This window comes from Podarcis pityusensis, assembly GCF_964106645.2.
Source record: "Podarcis pityusensis genome assembly, chromosome: 2".
NCBI classification, from domain to species: domain Eukaryota; kingdom Metazoa; phylum Chordata; class Lepidosauria; order Squamata; family Lacertidae; genus Podarcis; species Podarcis pityusensis.
The window spans coordinates 106856342-106872675 of record NC_138029.1 but is presented as its reverse complement, the minus strand read 5'-3'; the positions used below and the strand labels follow the sequence as shown (position 1 = coordinate 106872675).

General features: G+C 50.1%; 1 protein-coding gene across 9 annotated transcripts in view; it reads right to left on the bottom strand.

The window, feature by feature from the left end:
• KLHDC8B (kelch domain containing 8B) overlaps positions 1 to 12682 on the bottom strand; it is a 41468-nt gene extending 28786 nt beyond the window's left edge. For 2 of the 9 annotated variants that reach the window (XM_080995862.1, XM_080995861.1), the window contains exons 1-2: positions 12374 to 12682; positions 2243 to 2328 (exon numbers count right to left, since the gene is read on the bottom strand). The gene's annotated coding sequence lies outside the window, so the exon portion shown is untranslated. Of the gene's footprint in view, positions 1 to 2242; positions 2329 to 3315; positions 3337 to 9662; positions 9995 to 11766; positions 11896 to 12373 lie in introns of those variants that run through there. The other 7 variants (XM_080995867.1, XM_080995863.1, XM_080995869.1 and 4 more) reach the window with 4 other exon arrangements.
• Positions 12683 to 16334: the final 3652 nt, after the last annotated feature.

Here is a 16334-nt window from a genome sequence, read left to right as displayed (position 1 = left end):
TTTGAGACTCTGGGAGTCTCAGGCCTGGTTCCCCATGCCACCACGGAGACCCCACCGCGCTCTGTGCCCCCACCTGGAGCTTTTAATTTGAGCGATAAATCTCCCCCTTTTAAATCTTGTCAACTACCAGGACTCTACAGCTCATTTATCTTCCTCCCCGCAAAAATTAGGAGCTCTAGTAGCTTAATAGCCAAGAGCTGCATAATTCAGCAACCCAGGCATGAAATATTGATAGCCAGTCCCCAGATCAGAAATAGCTTTTGCCTCTGGGGGGTCTTCCAGGGCTCTTAAGGAGACGGAAGGGAAGGCACTTATTTTGCCATCTTCAGCACCCAAGGGAACCTGGCACATGCCGGCTCTTGAGGACGGTTGAGAAAGGGGGGAGTTTAATCAGCAGGCAACGCCATAATTGCATTGAACAAGAACTGGGTGCCCCCCAACATTGCCTGGCATTTGTTCCCAGGTGTACCGCAGCTGCAGCATCTCATTTGTGAGAAGCCAGAGCTCAGCGGGCTAGAGAGTTATGCGGCAAAAGGGCCTGGAGTCAGATGCTAGAAAACTAGTTAAAGAAGCTTCTGCAAGCGCCTGTAAAAGATGAGGAAAGGAAAGCAATGAAGCAGCATAACCCATAGAGCTAAACTGGGATTTAAACCTAGGATAGCAGGCTATTTCAATGGTGCGTATTTATTTATAAAACTTTCTTATACCACCTCATATACTGCAGTTATGTTAAGGAGTGGTCATTAGGAGGTTTGGGGCTGGTAAGCGAGGGGTTAAATCCTGCTCAGTATGGCTCTACATGCTCCCTCCCCTGCTCGGAGCAGGCGCACATCGCCAAAGCCCAGTGCAAAAAAACAGTTTGAAAGCCCTTTTGCAAACAGCTCTACGCTGCTCTTTAAAGCCCTTTTGCAAACAGCTCTACGCTGCTCTTTAAAGCCCTTTTGGAAACAGCTCTACGCTGCTCTTTAAAGCCCTTTTGGAAACAGCTCTTGCGCTGCTCTTGAAACCTTTGGGTTGTGGAGGTTCAAAGAACAGCGCAGGGCTATTTGAAAGCCCTTTTGCAAACAGTCCAATGATGCTTTCTGAGCCCCTGAAATCTGCAGGTCGAAATCGCAGCACCAAAGGCTTGCAAAAAGGGCTTTCAAGCAGCCTGTGGTGTGCTTTGTAGTGCGGACAGTATGATGCCAGGTGATCGACAGATGGGCAGCCTCACCCGCTTGTCAAATTTGACCATCCGGGGGGTGGGACGATAAGGATCTGGGCCACTGGCCAGAAAAGGTTCCTTAATACTGCATAGTATGGGCCCAAAGTCTGACTTGGTGTAAGACAACTTTATCTATCAAGGGCTACCAATCAAACACACCCTCCAAGTTCAGAAGCAATGTACCTCTGAACCATAGCTGTCAACCGTCCCTTATTTGGCGGGAAAGTCCCTTATCCCAGCACTGTGTCCCGCTGCTGTCCCTTATTGATGATGTCCCTTAAATTTCCCGGGTTTCAAAGGAAGCAGCTCCTCTCCCTCCCTCCCTGCTGGCCAGGGAGGAGGGAGGCTCCAACTGTGTTGCTTCGTTGTGTTGCTCACCCAATAAGGAGTCGAAGAACGACTGGGGGTGGAGCTTGCATGCCTTGTGCCGATCAAATCGGCCACGTTGCCTGGGGACTCGCCTTTGCTCAGCGCTTCCCAGCGGAGAGGTGACGGTGGTTTTCCTTGCTGCATCCTCTTTGCCGGGTTGCTGCGCTGTGGGAACCACCGCTTGAGGCTTCGTTTGGCTGCTGGCTGGGCTTTCTGCTTTTGGCTCGGAGGGGCTCAGAAGTTGAACATACAAGTGCTTGGAAAATCCCTTATTTTGGCTGCTGATCCCTTATTTTTGAGGCTGCTGGTCCCTTATTTTCAAATCTGTAAGTTGACAGCTATGCTCTGAACTGCAGTCACTGGGGAACAAAATTATCTTACAAATAATTAAAACTACATTTCTGTCATGGGGGCTTTAGTTGCATTCCAGCATTGCAGAGGGCTGGACTAGATCAGTGTTTCCCAGCCTTGGGTCTCCTGCTGTTTTCGGACGACAATTCCCATCATCCCTGACCACTGGTCTTGCTAGCTAGGGATAATGGGAGTTGTGAACCAAAAACAGCTGGAGACTCAAAGTTGGGAAACACTGGACTAGATGACCCTCAGGGTCCCTTCCAACTCTACAATTATTTGTAGGTGGTGAGAAACTTCTAAAGGGTAAGTACTTACCTGGACAACGAATCTATCCTGGCTGTAAATGGTGTATACTTTGGACATCCCTGAGAAAGGCTGCTGTATGTGGAAACTATGTTACCCTGTTAAGAAAAGAAATATATAGCATTATTAAAGGTAAAGGGACCCCTGACCATTAGGTCCAGTCGTGGCCGACTCTGGGGTTGCGGCGCTCATCTCGCTTTATTGGACAAGGGAGCTGGCGTACAGCTTCTGGGTCATGTGGCCAGCATGACTAAGCCGCTTCTGGCGAACCAGAGCAGCGCACAGAAACTCCGTTTACCTTCCTGCTGGAGTGGTACCTATTTATCTACTTGCACTTTGATGTGCTAGGTTGGCAGGAGCAGGGGCCAAGCACCGGGAGCTCACCCCGTTGCCTGGATTCAAACCGCCAACCTTCTGATCGGCAAGTCCTAGGCTCTGTGGTTTAACCCACAGTGCCACCCGCGTCCCTTAAACATCATTTGGAAATGGATGTGCGGAAAGGCAGCCCTTGGGGGAAAGGGGGAAGCAACAACCCCTGATTTGCACAGACAAGCTCCCATTTCATCCATCTATCCTTTAGGAAGGGAGCTGGCTCAGCTACTTCTGACGTGAACTGAGGCACTCCAATATTCTAGCGGGCACTGAGGCCACAATAAATAAATCAATGCATGGCTGTTTCCTTACAGCAACGGTTCTCAAACTTTCTTTTCCCTGGGCCACACTTTCAGAATAAAAAATTTGCTCACGTCGCACCCAATGTTTTTATTGGTAAGAAATGCATCAGGAGATAATGATTGCTAGCAGGGACTGGTTCTTAACACAGAACACGACAACTTTGTGAGACACCCAGAAAGTATAAAAAACAATGAGAACATGGATCCTTTCCAAAATTCTGCAAGTGAAAAAAATAATTTTGATACTACGCTACGCTGAAAGGTGTGCACGTTCCTCTGGTTGCCCTTGAATTTATCCTGCCACACTTGCCACCCTCTCCCGCCACACCCCTTGAGAACCCCTGCGTTGCACGCTTGAATATTTATCATCATGTACGCAGGCACTCTCGCTTCAGATCTGAGACTGCCTACCTTGCTGAAACACAGGGCAATACCGGCTTTGAGCACCATACTTCAAGAGCAGCTTCCGATCCTACCATCCAGACCTTTAGCTCATGCTGCTCCCTTGCTGGACAACAACAGCCCACTCCCACGGATCCTGCACACCCTACGCAGCTGTAGAGCAAGATTGCGGGGTTGGCGATGGAGCTGAACAGGGTGCAGCCATCTGAAGAAGGTGTCTGGCCACACTTTGCCTTGCTCTGATGCAGAGGCTTTTGACTGCATTGCTAGCACTGCTGACTCAGCAATCCCCAGCTCTGGCTACCCCTGCAGTTCAGTGCAAGCAGCCAAGAGTTTGGAATATGTATCTTTAAAAAAAAAAGGAAGGAAGGGAGCTAAACCCCAGTGGCGCTCTCTCTCTCTCTCGCAAGACAGGACGTGCAGGCTGGCCGCGATAATTCTGCCGCTGGCACCTTAACCATCTCATCCCACAAAGGGAGACCAGAGGATTCAGCCTTAAGCCGGCAGAAAATTCCTTTTTTATTAACTTGAGCCAGATTAAGCCTCAGTTGATTTGAAGGATCACACTCACTACAGGTAAAGGAAGGTGAGGGAGCCAAGCGTCAACATAACGCGAAGGGAGAGGGAGGCCTCTTAGAAATTCCTACCCCCCTATGCAAACCAAGTCAGTGATAAGTGCATGATTTGCATATTAATGTCTGCTTCCGAGATATGGATTAGCGGATAATTTGGAATTGTAAAACAAGAGCTGGAAAAGCAAAAGGCGATAACAGAATATGAGGGGGAGCAGGAGAAGGGCACAGAGGAAGAGGTATAGGTGCAGATTAGCAGAACTGGGAGATAAAGGTATGGAATATTCACAGAATGTAGAGTTGGGAGGGACCTTGAGGGTCATCTAGTCCAACCCCCTGCAATGCAGGAATCCTGCCCAAAGTTGTCTGTGCGTGGGCTTGAACCACGAGTAGACCTAGAGGAACAAAAGCGAACTCCAAAGGGGACTGAAGCCCCTGACCGCTTTCAAAACCACTTCCTCCTACCCCCCTTTGAGCCCAGGCCAAATACTGATCCGAGTTACGTATTTCCCACAAACATGAGGACTAGTTGCTTGAGAGCAAAGATGCTCAAAACACCATGTTAAGCAAACAGGGGAGTCCGAGGGCACAGATTAACAGGGCACACACAATCCTAGCTGAGAGGGGAACAGACGTTTCAGCATCAGATCCGAAAAGAACACCGTTCTGCGACATTCCTCCATGCTGAGCCGCTGAGTTGCCAAGCAAGGCAAGTGCTGAGCAGCGGCTGACCAGTCCCAAGGCTGGCAGGTCAAAGGTTGAGGGCACAGCAGTGCACTGCTGTGCTTTTCTGACAACATAATAACAATAATAATAAATTTTATTTATATCCCGCCCTCCCCAGCCGAAGTCGGGCTCAGGGTGGCTAACAACAATAAAATAATACAACATTCTAAAACCATTTCATTATAAAATTAATTCAAATCAAATTGATGGCAACCATTGGGCTAGAGTTCTGTGAAGATTGCCAAAGGAGGGAGTCAGGCTGTGCCCTGGCCAAAGGCCTGGAGGAACAGCTCTGTCTTGCAGGCCCTGCGGAAAGATGTCAAGTTTGTTGCTGCTATTGAGAGCGGCATCCACCCTGCTATACAACTCAGTAGCCAGGGAAAGGAAGACAGTGTCTTTGTACCTCATAATGCTAAATGGATTTATAATAACCCACCCTTTTAACAGTATCCCATGGCATCTAAAGATGGCCTAGCTAGGGGACATGTACAGGCCATCTTTAGGGGCATCCGTCTCCCTTAAAACACAGAAAAAAGAGAGACACATATGAAGGAAAGAAGAAGAGCAGCAGCAGCAGCAAAACACTGGCTACATGCTCCCGATGAAACAGATCAAACTCACCCGAGCAAAGGCTGGCACTGTAGCAAAGGCACTGGATTTTTAAGCCAACGAAGAGTTAACAAAGGGGCACAGCCATCTGCCTTGCAGTTCAAAAGAGGCCTCCCCCCTGGGGGGCAGCTTGCATGATGGAGACTCTGGTGGCAAGGGGAAACTATGCCATTCTCCCAGGCTTTTGGAGTAAATTTGCAAGCATCCTTTGGTTCCCTTGTTCTCCTGCTCTTGTCTTCTTGCTTATTTGTATTAGCCGAGTCGTTTCTAACGTATGTAATATTGTACTTTGTGCATTGTTGGAAACCGCTCTGGGATTATGTTGGGAGAAGTAAACAAACAACAGAAGGAGGAAAATGCATTTTGGGGGGCGCGAGCAGGAGAAGGGATTCACCATGATCAGGTATGTTAGGAACTAAGGATGCAAACAAGAACTGGGAAGGCAATTCGAACGCATGAATTAAAAGGGGGCAGGAGAAGATTATCTGGTTAATTAGTGATGTTTGAGGGACAGGATCAAGAGAGGAGGAGGAGGAGGAGGAGGAGGAGGAGGAGGAGGAGGAGGAGAGCCTCTTCCTGAACAGGAATGTGACCTCTCAGTGTGCACATCTGCAATGGCATTGTCAAGGTGGGACTTGGGAGCAGATGTCCAGAGCCCCCCCCAGCCAGCGATGAGCCAATCTGTCCATTTTGGATGCTCTTGGTTTCTTCCCCTCCTCCCTGATCTTGAGTTCATTTTGTCATTTTAAAAAAAGGATTCTTGTGAAAATTCATCTGCCTTTTAGTGCAAATTCCTCATAATATTACAAAGGTTGGCATGCCATCTTGTCCAATACGCACATTTTTTTTTTTTTTGCAAACCAATTCCCCCTACTCTGACAGATTTTTGCTTTCACTAATATTTGCCCTGTTACGGACACCTTTCCTTCGTCTACATATTTCACTACGCACCCACTGGTTGCAGAACAGTGTCGCCAAATTCAGAGAAGTGCAAATTTCGAAGGTCCGCAAATTGTTTCGGAAAGGGCGAATTAGGTGGACAGAATCATTGAGTTGTAAGGGACCACGAGGGTCATCTAGTCCAATCTCCTGCGATGCGGGAATCTTTTGCCCAACACGGGGCTCGAACCCACGACCCTGAGATCAAGTGCCTCATGCTCTACCAACTGAGCTATCCCAGCTTTGCCTTTTAAGGGTGGACTGAATCAAATCTCCTACAATAGCAGAATAAGCAGCAGGGCCCCCGAATGCAGAAGAGCTGGCTTCCCGATGTTTTGAAGTAATACACATTTGCCATCGAAGCAGCAAGGATAGGACCGTTCAGTCCAGACTCTAAAAGTACCTCGCTCTGCGCACTGTGTCCATGTGGCCAGGGGTGGCGCGGGCACATGCTTCCTAATCTCCAGCTCTGCTTACTGTTTTGCGGTTCAGAGGCTCATTCACGAATAGCACAACACTCTAATCTTAAACCCCTTCCCTGGGAAATACGTTCCACGGTGGAACATGTGGCAGTGAAATAGCAGGTTTTGCTTAGGATCTGGGTATAGGAAGCCACTTTGAACAGAGAGCTGGGGATTGCTCTCTCCAATCACCACCCCCTCTCCCATTTTCGGGTAAGACGCCAACAGGCTTGCAATTAAGACCTCAGCCAACTTGACAGCGACTGCAGGCAGCCGATAGGTCAGCCATCTGATCAACCAGCACTTAATTTGTAACCAGAAGCGCTGGGTTTCAACCCCTGCGGAGAACACTGTATATATCCTTTCTCCGTGAAGTCTTTCCCTCAATCCTCAGATGCACGGGAGAGAGATATTGCGCACGTGATCAAAGCAGGCATTCTTTTCCTTGCAATGTATGTTCCAAGGCCTGGATGGCTCAGTTGGTGAGAGAACGGTGCTGGTAACGCGAATGTTGCAGGTTCGATCCCCACATGGGAAAGCTGCATATTCCTGCATTGAAGAAGGTTGTATTTCTTCAGGGAGCTTTCCAGCTCTACGGTTCTAAGACTCTAAGGCCGAACTCTGGCTCTGAAAACACACCCAAGGGCCAAACTAATCTCTGGGTCCAGGGCCAAGATGAAACCAGCTTTTGCTTCTTTCTATGTTCGCTTGTGGTGGTCCTTCTCCGCGAGCATTTCCAGGCCACCTGCTGTTTATTGAGCATTTATCTTGATTGGTTTGCAGGGAGGTTAGACGATGCTGTGTCAAAACAAGGAACATCCTGCACTTTCATAGAATCATAGAATCATAGAGTTGGAAGAGACCACAAGGGCCATCGAGTCCAACCCCCTGCCAAGCAGGAAACACCATCAGAGCACCCCTGACATATGGTTGTCAAGCCTCTGCTTAAAGACCTCCAAAGAAGGAGACTCCACCACACTCCTTGGCAGCAAATTCCACTGTCGAACAGCTCTTACTGTCAGGAAGTTCTTCCTAATGTTTAGGTGGAATCTTCTTTCTTGTAGTTTGGATCCATTGCTCCGTGTCCGCTTCTCTGGAGCAGCAGAAAACAACCTTTCTCCCTCCTCTATGTGACATCCTTTTATATATTTGAACATGGCTATCATATCACCCCTTAACCTCCTCTTCTCCAGGCTAAACATGCCCAGCTCCCTTAGCCGTTCCTCATAAGGCATCGTTTCCAGGCCTTTGACCATTTTGGTTGCCCTCCTCTGGACACGTTCCAGTTTGTCAGTGTCCTTCTTGAACTGTGGTGCCCAGAACTGGACACAGTACTCCAGGTGAGGTCTGACCAGAGCAGAATACAGTGGCACTATTACTTCCCTTGATCTAGATGCTATACTCCTATTGATGCAGCCCAGAATTGCATTGGCTTTTTTAGCTGCCGTGTCACACTGTTGGCTCATGTCAAGTTAACGAAAGCACTTTCCTTGTGCTTTCGTTAACGCAAAAGAAGCCCGATCTTTTAGAGAGGTGTGTTTGTTCCACAAGATTCTCCCCATCAAACTGAAATTGCGCAACCACAATTTGCTGGTACGTGACGGAATCCCGCTGGAACATGGTGACAGTCTGTGAGTCAGCAAAAACAATACTAGAAAAGTCTGGTACTACTCTTCTTCCGGCGACACGGCTGTGCCACGCTGCTCCTTAATTCTCAACATATACTCTGTGACTCTCAAGCAGATAATAATGCATGTCAGTGCTTGATGGTCTGTAATAGAGATGTCAGAGAATTCTGACGGAAACGGGAGCAGAAATTGCCAGTGTCTGCTTATTTGCCCTGTGTCCGGAACGGAAACCGATCCAGCAAACGCAGTTGCTATTTGACGTTGTTGATGTTTTCGGTCTGCCAACGATACCTAATTAATCATCCCCATTTCCGCTGCACTTCTGTTGCTCTGAAATTAATGGAACTGGCCCTGTTACAGGAGCCACGTAATACTCGTTCCGTAGTTGCAAGTAATCCATCATGGCGTTACCTACACTTTGGAACTCCCTGCCTGTCGACCCCAAAAAGGCTGTGCTTAAAGCTTAAAACATTTCTGTTTAGGCAAGCATATCTAGACACGCAGATGCTGTCAAAGTTTAATCTCTTTTGCTGTTGATTTAAATTACTTATTAATATTTTAAACTGGTTGTTTATTGATAATTTTAATATTTCTTGTAAACCACTTGGAGGTTTTGCTGCAATCAAGGGGTATATACATTGTGTTAATTAAATGTAATGATAACGTAAGTAATTACATAAAATTCTGCCGCAATGGACAGCAAGACGACTATCGTAGTTTTTCTCGGAAGCCGAAATGCAGTGGAATGGAAACAGCGCTGCATGCAACAAATACAAGCTGGAACGGACATCCATGCCTTTTTAAATCCCTATTTTCCCAAAGGAGTGGGCTTCAAACAGTGCAACGACTAGCTATTTATATACTGCCTGGAGCCCCACTTCTTGCCCCAAGGAGCAGAGCTGAGGCTGTGTAAATTCCAAGCCTTCATCGTTGGGTGGACTCAGAAGGCTGAACTGTTGTCCGCACTGTTTCTGATCACACTTCCCCAACCAAGATCACTGAATGGCTTAATGCACAGTGCTGTGTGAGGCTGTAGGCTGAGGCCAATGAGAAGCTGCAACCATCACCGCCCAGCCTGATGCCTTCATTAATAATAATAATAATAATAATAACAATTTTTATATGTGGGCCATCTGACTTGCTTGCCCCAGCCAGGGTGGGCAGCTCCCAAGAAAAAAAGAGTAAAAACGCAACCCAATTAGGTTACTCACTTCCAGAGTGCTGCTATTTTGGGGGCAGGATTCAAACACATACCAGGAAATTCAGGTAGTACGACAACTTCAACTGAAGAGGAGGTCTGGTTCAACAAACCCACTTCCCCAAAAAGATCGCGCTTTTTGCCATAGTGAAAGGGAAATGCACAGATAAGTGTGGGATGACATCTGCTTCAATGGTGCAAACAAATCAGAACGAACGCTCACATCAACAGGTGTCTGGATGGACCCTTGATGGCATCCACTCACTTCCTTTCCTTGCAGTCCTCTTCGAGAAGAGTCTCATCTATTCAAACGAAGCACTACAGAAGAACTGGGATCAGCCAACGACGCTTTAGGGCAGATATAAAGAAGTACTTGTCCACATGGCACACAGTTAAAACTACAAAACACGCTGTCTCCAATTCTGTGACAGCCAATCGCTTGGACAGCTTTAGAGAGATCAGACAATATCATGGAGAAGAAAGTCACGATGGCAATATACGCTGTCTCCGGGATCAGAGTCCGTTTGTGTCTGGGTGCCCCTTGCTAGGGGGCGAATGGGGAAGAGGGGCTTTGTACCATGCTTGGTGGGCCAGTCCCCGAGGCGTCTGACTGGCGAGTGTAGGGATCCGGGTGCCAGACTAGGCAGCTGTTGCTCTGACGCAACAGGGCGCTTCGTAAGGACGTGTCCAGAGGAGAGCAACCAAAATGGTCAAAGGCCTGGAAACGATGCCTTATGAGGAACGGCTAAGGGAGCTGGGCATGTTTAGCCTGGAGAAGAGGAGGTTAAGGGGTGATCTGTCCTGGAGTGTCAACACAAGGGGGCTTGTGAAGAAGGCGCAGCAGAGACTGTACTTTTTGAGAATACTAAGGAAAAACCATCTTCCGCAGAAACTGCTGCTTGCCTTCTATCACTGTGCCATTGAGAGCGTGCTCACTTATGGCTTATGTGTGTGGTACGGAAGCTGTACTACCCAGGACAGGATGGGGTTGTGGAGGGTTGTTAAGGCAGCAGAGAGCATTGTTGGCTGCCCACTCTCCACCTTAGAGCAGATTTATGCCACAAGGTGCCATAGGAAGGCACTGGACATAGTAAAAGATCCATCGCATCCTGGTCACTGTCTCTTTGAGCTCTTGCCGTCGGGACGAAGATACAGGACGATGAAGACAAGAACGAGCCGTCTTAAGAACAGCTTCTTCTCCAGAGCGATCTCAGCCCTGAATGGGAAGCCCGGACTTTGAAAGTCATCTAATCCCCCTTGCTGTATTATACTGTATTGATTAATTAGTGTTTTTATGGAGCAGTCAAGTAATTTCGTTGTCCCTGAAGGGGGCAATGACAATAAAGATATTATTATTATTATTATTATATGATAGCCATGTTCAAATATATAAAAGGATGTCACCAAGAGGAGGGAGAAAGGTTGTTTTCTGCTGCTCCAGAGAAGCGGACACGGAGCAATGGATCCAAACTACAAGAAAGAAGATTCCACCTAAACATTAGGAAGAACTTCCTGACAGTACGAGCTGTTCGACAGTGGAATTTGCTGCCAAGGAGTGTGGTGGAGTCTCCTTCTTTGGAGGTCTTTAAGCAGAGGCTTGACAACCATATATCAGGAGTGCTCTGATGGTGTTTCCTGCTTGGCAGGGGGTTGGACTCGATGGCCCTTGTGGTCTCTTCCAACTCTATGATCCTATGATTCTATGAGTGAGAGCAAGCTGTTAGGCTAATGGAAGAGAAGCTCTCCTCCCCAGGAGTTTCAGGGGGGGAAAGTCTGAAGGGGAAGCAGTATAGAAGTGACGGGCATTAAAAATAAAGCATTGGAAGGGTTAAATAAGACAGAAAATCCTGATATTTCGTGCACCGCTATTAAGCCAGCGTAAGAAAAACACCAACCAGTCCAGTATCCTGGTTAGCCAGCCACTGTGAGAAAAGGATGCTGGGCTAGGCGCTGGGCCATTGGCCTGATCCTGCAAGCTCTTGTTATGTGCTGTTTGCACTGCGGCCAGCTAGATGCCTGTGGGAAGCCAGCAAGAAAGACTCGAGGGCTGCAGAACTCTGCTCACCTGCCATGCCCAGCAATTCAGAGGCAACCTCCAAGAGGGGAAGTAGAGCATGACCATCAGGACTAATGGTCACGGAATTGCAGTCCGGGTTGGCAAAGAGTTTAGCAAGACGTAAGGGCTGCAGGTGGGCAACAACATTTTAGATTGGTTAAGAAGGAAGCTCCTCCTGAGCTTTCATTTACAGTATTGTTAATATCATTTATCACCTTCCAATCTTTTCCCTTCCAATCCCGTCTTCACAGTCCCCGGTGTATCAACCTACCTGGCTGCAGTAGATCTTCCTTCCTTGCCAAAATATAGAGGCTCAAGCTACCTAAGAGCACGGAAGAATTGGCGACAGAGCACTCTGCACGTGCTCAGGGACACGGCCGGCACGGCGCTGAGTACAGGCCTCCTATGCCCAACTCAGTTCTCAGCGCTACCCACACATCTCCCCAGGGGGCAGGACAGAAGGAAAAGTAGACTAGGGGGCGCCACACCGGGAAAGAAATGCGCCGCGTCGGTTGTTGGCAGGCGGCGGCTGATCTCCGGCTCGCCTCGCAGCTTTACTCGACGGCGCGGAGACTTCGCAGCCCCGGGCGGCTGAAGGAAGGGCTGGGCCGGCTCCGGGGCGTGCGCCGCCGCCGTAGCCAGCCTCCAGCTCGAGGGAGTCGCGGGGGCTCCCCCAAAACACACCCAACGGCCGCAGAAGGAGGCGCGCTGCGCCAAGCTCCGGCTCCTGCGCCCCGTCGCCTCTCTCCGGGCGCGCTTGGGGACGCGCAGCCTTCCCGGGCTCCCTGCGGCCTCTCTCGGCTCGCCCAGGAAAAACTTTGCAGAGCGGCGAGGAGGAGGAGGAGGAGGAGGAGTCGCCCCCTTCCCCACTCACTCACCCGGCCACCGCAGGGCTCCTGGACGCCACAGTCCGGCGATCGGAGTTCTCCACCCGACGGCCCCGGGCAGCACCGCGCGCCGCGCTCACCTCCCCGGACTGCGCGGTCCAAACTCTGCAGGCGCTGGGGTGTTGTTGGAGGGGAGGGGATTGCGCCTTCCTGGCGCCTTCTTCCCCCCGCTCGCGGCTCCCCTGCTCCGATCCAGCTTCTCCCCTCACGGCGAGCTCCTCTATACAGCGCAGGGGGAGGAAGGAAGGGGGAGAGGTGGGCGGCGGGCAGGAGGGGTGGGACGCGGCCGCCGCCGCCGCCGCCGCCACACACGCCGCGCGCTCTCTGCCTTAACTCTTCCTCCGCCGGGCGCAGCAGCGCGCTCGGGACAGGCGCTGGGCAGCGGCGCCCGGAGCCCCGGGAAGGCGGGGAGCGCGCGGCGCCGACCTGGCCGAAAGCCCCTCCGCCTCGAAATGCGACGGCCTCTCCTCTCCCGGATCCTCTCCTTCCTTCCTTCCCTACCCCGCACCCACCCATCACCCCGTTCTGTTTAGTGGGAATTTTAACATTTCCATTTTCTGAACGGTTAAAAAAAAATCCTATATGGAACAATTACATAAACGGAGCGGGGTGGTGTGTTTTGGTGGGGTTTTTTTAAGAAGCGGAGAAAACCCAAGGAAAGACGCTGCTGGAACAAAACAACAGCATCTCTTTCCTGAAGGCCGGTGCAATCCCTCACCCACCCAAAAGACCTTGGCACCTAGAAACATACCTCCTCCACCTTTTTTAAAAAAATATAGGAAGCTGCCTTTGTCCATCGAACTCCATATTGTCTGCACTGACTGGCAGCAGCTCTCCAGGGGTTCTGGCAGGGGGCATTCCCAGCCCTGCTGGAGATGCCAGGGGTTCAGCCTGGAACCTCCTGCCTGAAAAGCAGATGCACTACTGCTGTGCTCACTCATCAGCCAGAACTGAAGGAACAGGAGGGCTGCTGGCCTTCACTTTTTACAACCTCTGTTTCAGGCCCTTGTGGCATAGCAGTCTGGGGGAGCTGTACTGGGACATGGATGCAGGAACTGCACCGCAGGGGTTGGACTTAGATGAAGCTCCGGGTACCTTCCAGCTCTACAGTTCTATGACCCTGCGCCGCTAGGTCCAGATCTCCATTCATAAAAGCTAAAAGCAGCAAACGCCATCTAAAGAGACTGTGAGACTCTCCTTTCACACACAGTGGAGGGACGACGCCACATCTGCAACACAGGCAGCCTTGCATTTAGGCACTTGCCTGGTAGCTCTAGGTGTCAAGGCATGCTGGCGAGATGCTCCTTTCCTCCTCCGCCTTTTAGCATAGAAACCAAGCCGGCTACCAGAAGGAAAGCCCCCTGCTTTTCACCCAGCGGAGAAATGCTCACCACCAATATCTGCCAGCAGTGGCGTAGCGTGGGGGGTGCAGGGGGGGCCGGCCGCACCGGGCGCAACATCTGGGGGGGGCGCACTCGCAGCTCTCTGCCCCTACCTAAAATCCACGGGTTAGGGGGCGCAAATTACTCGCCTTGCCCCGGGTGCTGACAACCCACGCTACGCCACTGTCTGCCAGCCCCTAGCAGGCTAGATCGTTTTTTTAAAAATTCTTGCAGGCAAGAGGTTACTATAATGCTTGCATGCTTGTACAGTGCAAACATCTTCCCCCACCCTGTTTTCTGTAACCTGTCTTTAATTTGTGCTGTTTCAATGTCCGGCATGTGGAAGATCGTTTTGGCGAGGAATGCTCTTGCCCACCAACCCAGAGCTCTGGTCTCACACAACCCCCTTGTGCTCCTTTATTGCTCCTTCCTGGATCTCGGAGGATTCGCCTCTTACTTAGCTAGCACCCGTTTCCTTTCGCAGCAATCCACCATCCCCACCCGGCTCATGGGCTTCCCAGCTAACAGATTGCAGTTGAATCCTGACAAGACAGAAGTACTGTTTTTGGGGGACAGGAGGTGGGCGGGTGTGGAGGACTCCCTGGTCCTGATTGGGGTAACTGTGCCTCTGAAGGACCAGGTGTTGGTGCTGACCTTTAAACCCCTAAACAGCCTGGGTCCAGTATACCTGAAGGAGCATCTCCACCTCCATCGTTCTGCCTGGACACTGAGGTCCAGCTCCGAGGGCCTTCTGGTGGTTCCCTCGCTACGAGAAGCCAAGTTACAGGGAACCAGGCAGAGGGCCTTCTCGGTAGTGGCTCCCGCCCTGTGGAACGCCCTCCCATCAGATGTCAAAGAGAAAAATAACTACCAAACTTTTAGAAGACATCTGAAGGCAGCCCTGTTTAGGGAAGCTTTTAATGTTTAATAGGTTATTGTATTTTAGTGTTCTGTTGGAAGAGTGGCTGGGGAAACCCAGCCAGATGGGCGGGGTATAAATAATAAATTATTATTATTATTATTATTATTATTATTATTATTAACTCAGTAGCATTCCATGATGGAACAAAGGCAGGCTAGGAAACTAATGAAAATATCCTTGGAAGCTATTGCAGACCATTGGCCCCATTGGCTCGGTTTGGGCTAGTGGCAATCAGAGCCCAGTAACTTACGAGAGCCAGAGGTTCCCCTGGTCCTGATCTGCAGGGTTTCCAACACAAATTTCCCCCCCAGCCTACCAGGAGATGCCTGCGGTGGATCCTGGAACCGTCTGCATACCAAGCATGGGGTCTGCCACATAACTGCAGCTCCTTCCCTTTAAGAACAAAACGAAACACAGCAATTCTTCAAAGAGAAGCTGCTTTTCCGGACTGCTCCCTTTCCAGCCGGCCGCTGGCATGCAGTATACTTCTCCTTAAAAGGGTAGGCAGACAGTATTTGTTTGGGTGGTACAACATGGAGAAAGCTGCCCCTGGAGGGCAACCATTGTCAGGGGATGGGCCAGGGGGCCTGAGGCTGCTCTTTTATGCTGGGCGCCGACTCTCCTGGCTTTCCCTCCTTTTCTAAAACCGTTTTACTTTGCTTACAGGGTTTCTGCGCATCCAGGCCCCATCAGGGACACACACACGCTGCCACCCAGCACCTCGATCTGCTCAGATTTAAAGGCGCACATATGTATATCAGTATATTAAAGGTAAAGGGACCCCTGACCATTAGGTCCAGTCATGACTGACTCTGGGGTTGTGGCACTTATCTCACTTTATTGGCCGAGGGAGCCGGCGTACAGCTTCCGGGTCATGTGGCCAGCATGACTAAGCCGCTTCTGGCGAACCAGAGCAGCGCACGGAAATGCCGTTTACCTTTCCGCCGGAGCGGTACCTATTTATCTACTTGCACTTTGATATGCTTTCGAACTGCTAGGTTGGCAGGAGCTGGGACCGAGCAACGGGAGCTCACCCCGTCGCAGGGATTCGAACCGCCAATCTTCTGATCGGCAAGTCCTAGGCCCTGTGGTTTAACCCACAGCACCACCCGCATCCCTATATCAGCATATACCCCGAGTCTTTTAAGTACCTAGCAGAATCCCTACATCACATATAACGTTCAGTGCGGCCTAGTGGTTAGTGTGTCAGGCTAGTACCCAGGAGAACAGGGTTCAGACCGCCACTCTGCCAGGAAATTCAGGGTGACCTTGGGCCAGTCACTACCTCTCAGCCTAACCTACCTTGCATGGTCATCGTGGGGTTTAAATGGACAGGGAAAACCACATTCCCTTGGAGATGGTGGCATATAAATCCATCAAATTTTACTTCCATGAAGAAATGTATATATGAAATACATAAAATATATGAAACGTCCAGTTGGTTTCTGGCTATCCAGTTCTCTGGCAGCTGCCTGCATCCATCTGTCATATGCTGACGGTTTGCCAGAGGTGAGCAACTGGCTCAGGACTGAGTGCCTCATTCGAAATGCATAATTAGTGAGAAGGCTGCAGCTAATTTGTTCATTTAGGGGACAGGCAATGAACCTACCTTGTGCACCGTTTGCATGAATGTGATGTACAATAAGCC